This window comes from Lampetra fluviatilis, chromosome 8 (assembly GCF_964198595.1).
Source record: "Lampetra fluviatilis chromosome 8, kcLamFluv1.1, whole genome shotgun sequence".
In the NCBI taxonomy this organism is placed as follows: Eukaryota; Metazoa; Chordata; class Hyperoartia; order Petromyzontiformes; family Petromyzontidae; genus Lampetra; species Lampetra fluviatilis.
Window position 1 is genome coordinate 12,655,044 of NC_136282.1, and position 11,491 is coordinate 12,666,534.

An 11,491-nucleotide genomic window follows, 5' to 3' on the forward strand; every position below is an offset into this window, starting at 1 on the left:
AGCGAACGGCGGTTGTTGTTGTTGTTGTTCGACCAGATTTTTTTAGACCAGATTATTGGCACTGTGCACGTTTTGCGTTGGTGTCGTACTCTCCCGAGTCTCTTTGAATCCGGAGAATACGGTAACTGTGGCCACCGATTAAAATGTAGGTTTGGGTGAGAGGGTGGCCGCGTGAGTCAAGAGGGGGTGGAGACACCGCGCCAACACTGCTGAGAAAGCCTGGGTTCAGGTCCGGGGTTCAGGTCACTTCTCTACTGCGATTACACCGGGTTTCTCAAAGTGTAGCGAGTTGATATTCTAAGCCCATTCACCAATGACTGCACACACACACACAAAAGCCCCCCGTCACATTAAATATAGGTTTTCAATTAATTTGGCTAAACTCCAGCTTAGATGATTAATTGGTAACGGTTTGACTGCCATGCGACAATAATTAGCGCGGTTAGTTGCGCAACGGTGCAAAAGAAGTTCAACATACATACACGCAAGGCGCGTGGGAGAGTTTAGCATCCTCGAATGCGTGGCTATAAAAAAAATCCACAGCAAGTTATCTCAGGAGTAGTTCTTTGATATATGCTTTCGCAGGCCGTTTCTCTAACACACGGAGTGACCGACTGCTCTGAGAGATTTCCAAACGGCCGTTAATGCTAAAGCGACTGAGATACGTAGAGTGAATATTTATATTCACCTAGCACCGGCGTATTTCTGATCGGTGACCTTAACAGCTCTGGCTAAATGTGTGACTTGTGCACTCTCTGTCCCCGTAACTCAGAGCGGACGAGAGTTTTTTTTTATCACGCTACGAAACCGTGAGTGTGTGTCTTTTGGAGAGTTTCAAAAACGTGATAAGCCACATTATTTGTTCAAATAAATACCTTTCCATATTTCAGAGCACACTCTGAAATCCTATTGACAGTCCAATCTTTTGAAAATGTTTTATTCTGGGCAGTTCCACAACTTAGGCCAACCAACTCAGTCAAGATGTCAAAACCATCCTAAGAATATACTGCAGTGTTACGCGTGGTCTGACCTCATCTGTGTGGATATCAAAGCTGGACAATGACGAGAACTGTGCAGAGCAAACGAGAAGCAACAGAACGTGGTTTTTAAAAAGGAAGTTAAACATTTGATGGGCAGACACAAGATGAGTGATATAAAAAAAAAATACAGGAATGGAATTTAGTTTTTTAATGATAAAGGTAAAGTTAGATTTCTTGGACATGTAATGAGAAAACAAGATACCGAATGTGGTTTTGACTGGGAACATTCCAGGAAGACTGCGAATCGAGTTACACCACAAGCCATTTTACCCACTGGATGCAACTGGGAGGAGTGTCCGATGCAACGTTCTTGAGTAAACATCACGCGCAGAGATGAATGGGAGGAAGGCCGTGATTTCCGACGTTTTTGAAAAAGCACAGAGAGAAAGAGAGGCGTCATTTTGATGGTAATGATATCTCCAGCTTAAACAAGTAAACCCGTAAAAACAAAGTTGTTCACTATAAATCCTTTATATGCGTGGCGGCTAGAGTCTTCTCGTCCTCTGGCTTGAGATGGCTGCCACCTATGGGTCAGATGATTGTCTGCCAGTATTAAGCAATTGGTAATTAAATATTTAATTTGTTTTCCCTAAACAGTGTAAAATTTTGGGAATTTTTTTTCACGAATATTAATTGTCTCGCACAACGAGTCTGTGTGGAAAATGTCAGCTCGATTGGATCACGGGAAGTGGGTTAAAAAAACGACCGAAAGATTTGCACGGTCGTAAGCAAGCAAGCACGCAAGCAAGCAAGCACGCAAGCAAGCAAGCAAGCGAACTTAATATAAAGGATTTAAAAAGTGGCTTTTTTATGGCATAAGTCAGTTTTTGTGGGTGTTACACGTCCACAAGCAATGAATGCACCATCACCATCCCAGCAAAGGATGCAAATATCAGTTTGTCTCGAGCACATCCGACACCACCGTGATATTTTAAAAGCGTTTCTCGATGAATAAAAGAAGGGTGGACAGCGGCTGTGTTTTAATCTGCAATTCAGTTGTAATTCACAGTCGTATACTGGATGTGGTGGGCCGGATGCAGACATAGATTGTTTTTTTCTGAATCACCGACCCTGATAGAACCCAGCTGAATGACTTCCCCGTGCGTGTGTGCGTGTGTAAGAACGAGCGGTGGTGCAGCGGTTAGCACGCTGCGCGACGAACCCGGCCACCCGAGTTCGAATCCCGCTCACGGCAACCAACTTGAGTAACGATTATCTGAAACCAGTCCTGGGCTTCCCCTAGGTGGACTCGGCCTCGAATGAGTACCTGGCACGATGTGTAAACATGGCCCTCTGGGCAGACAGAGCCGGCCGGTGCGAGGTTTCCGGCCACGCAGTTCCTCGTGTGCCGTGCCGGTCTTCATTCGGTGCTGCTCGCAAACCGCCCTTGCCCCAACAGTCTGTAGAGGCTACACGGAGGGGATTGTTGTCTTTGTAGCCGTACGTCACTACCGCAGTGGCACACTTACAAAAAAAATGACCCCGTAAATAAATTGCGTTCATGCATAAATAATAGCGAGTGCGGAGGAGGAGGAGGAAGCGGCTCCATTTCTCAAGGTTCTCCGAGTGTGGGAGAGCTCATGAATGCTAAATCACATTCATGGGCTATCACCTGGTTAAATGCACGAGCTTTCCGTTTAATTGTTAATCGTCTTCATAATCACAACAAAGATTCCACCAACCCTCCCCTCCCCTCCCCCCCGTATAGCCTCAACAGACCGTTAGCGAGCACCTATTAAAGGCCTCGCACGGCAAACAGAAGGGTTGGTGTGGCCGAGCGGGTTTTCACCCGAGGACTCCTGCTTATAATTTAAAGAGTGTGGATGATGATATCATTCACTCGCCCCGTGTTCCATAATCCACGTGTCCTCCCAGTGTGGTTCTCAACATAGTCCCCCACCCTCCCCCACCCTCCCCCCTCGTCCCCCAAAAAGTTATCTCGGCACGCTAGAATTCACAACGCGCATGCAAATGAGCCTATTACTGGATGAGCGCATCTGTTGATTGGTAATGTATGCATTTAAATTATGTTAATGCCGCCCGTGCGAAGACGGTGTTGTACGTATTAATTGCGGCGCGGAACTGTGGCGCAGCGGTTAGCGCACTTGCGCGGTTATGGCCACATGACCACCCAACCAACCCATCCGAGTTCAACTCCAGGCCACGGCTAACATCAGCAGGCCACTCGCTTCTTTACCAACAAATACTAACAAGCGTGGTGAAGTATGGTCAACTATAAAAAAAAAATTAAACACGAAGGCACACATGGCCCTGGGAATGAATGCCAGGTGTTGCAGTATTGAGTTGCGAAATAGCTACAGCAATGGGTTATTGAATCTATCTGTGCGGATGTTTCAGTTTTAACTCCCCTTGCACGCATGGGTATGATAACACCCCCCACACCCCCCACACCCCCCACGTCGTGTCCGTCGCGGGAGTTGTTTGACCATACTTCACCGGTCTGGTCCGAACATCACTCGCCACTGATGTTAGCCGTGAGGCCGGGGACTCTAACTTCCGTCTCCCAGAGTCACATCGCACGGTGCGCCGATTACTGCGCCACCGCTCCCCACAGCCTTGCTGGATGAGGGCATCCCCCACCACGCTGGTCAGTGCGGGTTGGAGGACGGGGAGCGTTCGACGTGGTGGCATCGTAGAAGTACAGTACAACGATAGAATGTGCTGCACTGCCCTCTGGCGTCTACTACGTAGCCACCACAGCGGCCTGCTGCTTGTGCCTGCTGGTAGCCCATCCGGACACAAGCCAGGCTCAACATATCTGCTTAGCTTCTGAGATCTGGCGAGACCGGGCGCGTTTCGGCTCGTTTGGCTCTTAGGCACCGAGCATGGGGGGGAACTGAATCTATTTGAGCAATTCTTCAGCTTAATTAAACACAGCGTGATTCCGTGAAACAAAACCAAAATCCCCCAGCACACTCACTCCCGTCGTTGGACGCGTCTTCAAAACAAAACAAAAATCACGGGCGAAATTTGAATGACAATTGCTCAGCATCATTATGAATATGGGAGCTTCTGTCAAGCCGCTGCTGCTGCCGGTGGTGGTGTTGGTGGTGGTGGTGCGGATTCTGTTGGGTGCAGTCGGAAGATGCCGCCGTGCAGAGCTGCGAAGTCGCTCGCGTCAGACGCGGGCGCGACAGTTTTCTCACTAATTGCGGTGGTGATCTGGGAGACAGACGGAGGGAGAGAGAGAGAGAGAGCGAGATGGGAGGTAGAGGAAGCGATAGAAATAAATACAGAGACTTGGAGATAGGTAAAAATAGATATTATTTATATGATGAAATAGAGACGGAGAGAAAAAGAAGGGCATACACGTGGACAGAGACAGACGGAGGGGGAGAGAGAGAGAGAGAGCGAGATGGGAGGTAGAGGAAGCGATAGAAATAAATACAGAGACTTGGAGATAGGTAAAAATAGATATTATTTATATGATGAAATAGAGACGGAGAGAAAAAGAAGGGCATACACGTGGACAGAGACAGGCGGAGGGATGTGTAGCGACTGAACGAGAGGAGCAAGTTGGCAGGGAGAGTCAGAGATCGACCGATTTATAGACGGTGCGAGGTCGATGGAAGAGGTGGACAAAGAGATACACAAGCGAGACAGTGGTTGACATAGAGACGGAGCAAAGGTAGATACAGACGGAGCGATATACGGAGGTAGACAGAGTACAAGGGACAAATGATAACACTGCCAAAATGCTTCCGAAATCAATGTAGTGCAACTTCACTAATTCTGGTTCACTGAGAATGAAAATGACGGTTAAAATTGTTGATTGGCTCGAGTTTTCAAGATATGCTTCCTGGGTCAGTATCTACGACCCTTGACTTGGGAATGGCGGAGGATTCGTGAGTTATAAAGGCAAAGGGATCTCAATTTAAACCAGAGATGACTACAATACATCTTTGACTGGACCCATGAATAAATCTACGACTGGGGTTGGACAGTACTTGCTTTTTGAGCAAAACAATGAACGATGCGATCTGAACCTGGCATTGCGTCATACATTATATAATCGAATCGTTAATGTGATGCAACATTACCCTGTGAGAACGTGACGGACTGTTTTTGGGGCAAATGGTGTTCGTGAGCACCTATTAAGGTGATCGACGGCGCAGAAAAGGGGTTGTGTGGTCAGCGTCACGCTCTCCACAGGCGCTCATATTTACGCACAGGTTTAAAAATTCGTTTCAGGCTGAGTGGACCTAGGGGGAGGCACAGCCTAGGCACGGATCGGGACTTCAACCGCAATTAAATATCGCGCCTTGGAAACGCAGCGCGTTAACCAATTCGTAATCTCTCCACACACGCGGTCATACTTATACACAAAGATAAAGATCCCCCGTATAGCCTGTAACAGACCGTCGGGGCAAGTGCAGTTAGCGAGCACCTATGAAGGCCGGGATGGCATACGAGCTGGTAGATTTTCAGCACCACACCCGGCCGCCTTTGTCTCCCCAGTGGCGATGTTTACACACCGCACCAGGTACTCATTTGAGGCTGAGTCGACCTGGGGGAGGTCCAGGACCGGGTCAGATAATCGTCACTGGTATTGATAGCCACATACAAGCACAGAGACATGACCACTCAAAGACAAAGTCCCCCCGTGTAGCCTTAACAGACTGTTGGGGCAAGTGCTGTTAGCGAGCACCTATGAAGGCCGACACGGCACACAAGGAGGTGGGTGGCCAGCACCACGCCCGGCCGCCTTTGTCTCCCCAGTGGCGATGTTTACACACCGCACCAGGTACTCATTTGAGGCTGAGCCGACCTAGGCGAGGCCCAGGACCGGTTCAGATAATCGTCGCCGGTGTTGACCGTGAGCGGGAATCGAACCCGGGTCGCCAGATTCGTAGCGCAGCGCGCTAACCGCTACACCACCGCTCCCCACATCATTACACAGAGATCTACAGACATCCTCGAAAAACACACTCATGCAGCGTTCGCACGCTCGCCGATGCACACACGTTCACACAAAGACAAAGATCCCCCGTATAGCCTAACAGACCGTTGGGGAAAGTCCTGTTAGCGAGCACCTAATAAAGCACACGAGGTGGGAGGGGGGGGCAACATAGTCCCACTCATTCATAATCATACGAACACAGATAAAGATCCCCCGTATAGCCTTTATAAGGTTGTTGGGGCAAGTGCCGTTTAAGGTTGAACCAGGTTGCTCATTTGAGGCTGAGTCGACCCTAGGGACGTCAATGGACAGGATCAATATCACTCTGATGTTCGCCGTGTTGCCGGGAATGAGCGCCACGTTCATAGTGCAGTGCGCTAACCACTGCACCACCGCTCCCCGTACCCACTCAGACAACACCCGCATATACAGATGCAAACGCACACATGCAGACAGAGACAAAGATCCCCCGGCCGCCTTTGTCTCCCCAATCATGTTGACGCTGCACAAAGCTCATTCGTGGCTGAGTCGACCTAGAGGACGGCTCGAGTTCAAATTTTCGTCACTGGTCGTGAGGGTTTTTGCAGCGTAGTGAACTAACCACTACGCCGCCGGGTCTCCCCACACTTACCGTCTGCCAGTAAACATGTAATCTCTCGCAACAACAACAAAATATATCCCGTAGAGCCTGAACAGACTTCCAATGGCCGGGTGCGTAGTTGCAGTGCGCTAACCATCACAAGTTAAAGATCCCCCGGCCGCCTTTGTCTCCCCAATGATGTTGATGCTGCAACAGACTGTTCGGGCGAGCGCTGTTAGTGAGCACCTACGAAGGCCGGCATGGCACACGAGGGGGGTGGGTGGCCAACACCACGCCCGGCCGCCTTTGTCTCTCCCCAGTGCTGATATTTACACATCGCACCGGCTACTCATTTGAGGCTGAGTCGACCTAAGGGAGGTGAAAGAGACACACACATACCTATACACACACACACTCTCATACGCGCACGTACAGACACCGCACACACACACACACGTATACTCAAATGCATACACTCAACACTCAGTTTACCTAGGGGAGGGCCAGGAGCCCGCTCAGATATTCTCCGCCACTGATGTTGGCCGTGAGCGGGATTCGAACTCGGGTAGCCACGGTTCGTACGCTAACCGCTGCGCCACCGCTCTCATTACACGTTCAAAGATCTCTCGCGCTGTAGCCTTCACACGCAGCCTGTTGGGGTGCAAGTGCTGTTAGCGAGGAGCACCTATGAAGGCCGGCACGGCACGGCACGCAAGGGGGGGGGGGGGTGGTCAGCATCACAACCCGACCGCCTTTGTCTCCCCGATGTTTACTACATACCACCGCACCAGGCGCTCGTTTGAGGCTGAGTCGACCTAGGCGGATGAGGCTGGTGGAGCAGCAGCGGTTTAGATATTCGCTGTCACCAATGTTGACGGTCAGCCGGAATCGACCTACACACAAGACAAAGACCCCCCGTATAGCCTTTAACAGGCTGTTGGGGCAAGTGCTGTTAAGCGAGCACCTATGAAGGCCGGCACGGCGCACGAGGGGGTGGGTGGCCAGCTCCTCGCCCGGCCGCCTTTGTCTCCCCAGTAGCGATGTTTACACACCGCACCAGGTACTCATTTGAGGGGAGGCATTTGACCTAGGGGAGGCCCAGGACCGGCAAAGATCAATATAATCGTCACCGGTGTTGGCCGTGAGCAGGAATCGAACTCGTGTCGTCGGGTTTGTAGCGCAGTGCGATAACCGCTACACTACCGCTCCCCACAACACACCTACACACACCATCCCTACACACACACAACCATACACACACCCCTACACAATCACACCCCTGCACACACTATCCCTACAAACACACACCCCTACACACACTCCGACACACACACTCCTACACACATTCCTACACACGCACACACACCCGCCGCTGCTGTCTGTGTGTGTGTGTCTATATGTGTGTGTGTCTGTGTGTGTGTGTTCCCTCCTCCGCCGCTCTCCGCTCACTCGGGTTCGCATCCCCGCCCCGGCACGCGGCGCCGGAATCGGCGTGGCGGCTGGTCCGTGTGGGGGGGCTGGCTGGGTCGTGTGGGGGGCTGGCTGGGTCGTGTGGGGGGCTGTCTGGTCCGTGTGGGGGGCTGTCTGGTTCGTGTGGGGGGCTGGCTGGTCCGTGTGGGGGGCTGGCTGGGTCGTGTGGGGGGCTGGCTGGTCCGTGTGGGGGGCTGGCTGGGTCGTGTGGGGGGCTGTCTGGTCCGTGTGGGGGGCTGACTGGTCCGTGTGGGGGGTTGGCTGGTCCGTGTGGGGGGCTGACTGGTCCGTGTGGGGGGCTGGCTGGGTCGTGTGGGGGGCTGACTGGTCCGTGTCGGGGGGCTGGCTGGGTCGTGTGGGGGGCTGGTCCGTGTGGGGGGCTGGCTGGGTCGTGTGGGGGGCTGTCTGGTCCGTGTGGGGGGCTGACTGGTCCGTGTGGGGGGCTGGCTGGTCCGTGTGGGGGGCTGACTGGTCCGTGTGGGGGGGCTGGCTGGGTCGTGTGGGGGGCTGGCTGGTCCGTGTGGGGGGCTGGCTGGGTCGTGTGGGGGGCTGACTGGTTCGTGTGGGGGGGCTGGCTGGGTCGTGTGGGGGGCTGGCTGGTCCGTTTGGGGGGCTGGCTGGGTCGTGTGGGGGGCTGTCTGGTCCGTGTGGGGGGCTGGCTGGTCCGTGTGGGGGGCTGGCTGGTCCGTGTGGGGGGCTGTCTGGTCCGTGTGGGGGGCTGTCTGGTTCGTGTGGGGGGATGGCTGGTCCGTGTGGGGGGCTGGCTGGGTCGTGTGGGGGGCTGACTGGTCCGTGTGGGGGGCTGGCTGGGTCGTGTGGGGGGCTGTCTGGTTCGTGTGGGGGGCTGGCTGGTCCGTGTGGGGGGCTGGCTGGGTTGTGTGGGGGGCTGTCTGGTCCGTGTGGGGGGCTGTCTGGTTCGTGTGGGGGGCTGGCTGGTCCGTGTGGGGGGCTGTCTGGTTCGTGTGGGGGGCTGGCTGGTTCGTGTGGGGGGCTGGCTGGTTCGTGTGGGGGGCTGGCTGGTCCGTGTGGGGGGCTGGCTGGTCCGTGTGGGGGGCTGGCTGGTCCGTGTGGGGGGCTGGCTGGTCCGTGTGGGGGGCTGGCTGGGTCGTGTGGGGGGCTGGCTGGGTCGTGTGGGGGGCTGGCTGGTCCGTGTGGGGGGCTGGCTGGTCCGTGTGGGGGGCTGGCTGGTTCGTGTGGGGGGCTGGCTGGTCCGTGTGGGGGGCTGGCTGGTCCGTGTGGGGGGCTGGCTGGGTCGTGTGGGGGGCTGGCTGGTCCGTGTGGGGGGCTGGCTGGTCCGTGTGGGGGGCTGGCTGGTCCGTGTGGGGGGCTGTCTGGTTCGTGTGGGGGGCTGGCTGGTCCGTGTGGGGGGCTGGCTGGTCCGTGTGGGGGGCTGGCTGGGTCGTGTGGGGGGCTGGCTGGTCCGTGTGGGGGGCTGGCTGGGTCGTGTGGGGGGCTGGCTGGTCCGTGTGGTGGGCTGGCTGGTCCGTGTGGGGGGCTGGCTGGTCCGTGTGGGGGGCTGGCTGGTCCGTGTGGGGGGCTGCGTGAACCGCACTCACCTCTCCTATGCGGCCGCGCGTGAGGATGAGTAGGACCGCATCATCCCCGCCGCCGTGTGTGGGGTGGTGTGTGTGGTGTGTGTGTGGTGTGTGTGGTGTGTGTGGTGTGGTGTGTGTGTGTGGTCTGTGTGTGGTGTGTGTGTGGTGTGTGTGTGGTGTGTGTGTGGTGTGTGTGTGTGTTTGGTGTGTGTGTGGTGTGTGTGGTGTGTGTGTGGTCTGTGTGTGGTGTGTGTGTGTGTGGTGTGTGTGTGTGGTGTGTGTGTGGTGTGTGTGTGTGGTGTGTGTGTGTGTGGTGTGTGCGTGGTGTGTGTGGTGATGTGTGTGTGGTGTATGTTTGTGTGTGTGTGTGTGCGCGCGCAGAGCAGAGAGCAGAGAGAGACGGCGGCGAGAGACGGGACAGCAGCGAGCGAGCGAGTGGCGACGGAGGATTCTGCGTTTATCGCCGAGTCTGAGCTCGCCTTGTCCAACCACGCACTCACTCCACCATCCCTCCTCCCACTCCTCCTCCTCCTCCCTCCCTCCTCCTCCAACCACCACCCCCCTCCCTCCTCTCTCTCTCTCTCCCAGATTCTCTACCCCCCCCCAAACTAAACTCTCGCTCGCTCCCCTCCGACCGCTCCGACATTTCTTCTCATTACAAGCAGGACCACGATCGTCGATACCATCGTCATCATCATCAGCAGCAGCAGCATCGTCCATGGCACACGATAGAAATAGCACCTGCTTCATCCACATCTTCATCCATCCGCATCGTTCCCTCCCTACATCGCCTCCTCTTCCTCATCATCATCATTGCAATCATCGTCAACCAAAGTACGACTGACACAACACGTGCCGCTCCCAATCCTCCTCATCTCTCGTCTCATCCTCCACATGGTCATCATCATCAGCAACATCCACAGGGCGACTTGTACACTTACCTCCACCTGTTACTCCCATCACCTCCTCATATCCCTTCGCCACACCTCCTCATATCTCCCCTCCCCCACCACCACTTCCTCATCCCCATCACACATCACATCCCATCACACATCACATCCCATCGCATCACATCCCAAAATGTACACCCCCCCCTCCTCCTCTCGCATCGCAGGCGATTTAAGCTCTGGCGCTGCCAGAGGCCCCGGGGAGAGCGAGCGGCGATGTTGGCGTGCTTGAGAGCGCGAAGAGAAAGAGTGAGTGAGCGTATGTGAGTGAGTGTGTGTGAGTGAGTGTGAGTGAGTGTGTGTGAGTGTGTGTGAGTGAGTGTGTGTGAGTGAGTGTGAGCGTATGTGAGTGAGTGTGTGTGAGTGTGAGTGAGTGTGTGGCTGGGTCATGTAGCCCGCGGTAGTGTAGCGGTTAGCGCGCTGCACTACGAACTTGGCGATCTGGGTTCGATTCCCGCTCACAGCAAACACCAGTGCCTCCCCTAGGTCGACTCAGCCTCAAATGAGTACCTGGTGCGGTGTGTAAACATCGCCGCTAGGGAGACAAAGGCGGTCGGGCGTGGTGCTGGCCACCCACCCCCTCGTGTACCGTTCCGGCCTTCATAGGTGCTCGCTAACAGCACTTGCCGCAACAGTCTGTTAAGGCTATACGGGGGATCTTTGTCTTTGTGTATCAGTGTGAGCCTGTGCGTGCAGAACCAACGCGCTGGTTAACGCGCTGAGCTTACGAGGCGCGACATTTAATTGGGGTCGAATTCCCGATTCCGTACCGATGCAGCGCTTCCCCTAGGTCCGCTCAACCTCAAGCGACCATCTAAACGCGTGCAAGAAGAAGAAGCAAATACACATTTTTTAACTAAATATATAAATAAAACTCCTGAGAGCTGCGAAGACAAAACACGCGGACCCAGCCCCGGCCGCAACCTTTTCCGCGAATTCTACAACTCGTGTGGGAGGGAGGGAGGGTGGGGTTAGCCTCATCGATCCACGACCTCTCC

At 54.6% G+C, this 11,491-nt stretch overlaps 1 protein-coding gene across 1 annotated transcript in view; it reads right to left on the reverse strand.

Annotated features, from left to right (window-relative positions):
* The window catches only part of CHST1 (carbohydrate sulfotransferase 1), a 28,399-nt gene extending 18,675 nt beyond the window's left edge, over window positions 1-9,724 (reverse strand). Inside the window, exon 1 of the mRNA XM_078859188.1 lies at window positions 9,568-9,724. The gene's annotated coding sequence lies outside the window, so the exon portion shown is untranslated. The remainder of the gene's footprint in view (window positions 1-9,567) is intronic.
* Window positions 9,725-11,491: the final 1,767 nt, after the last annotated feature.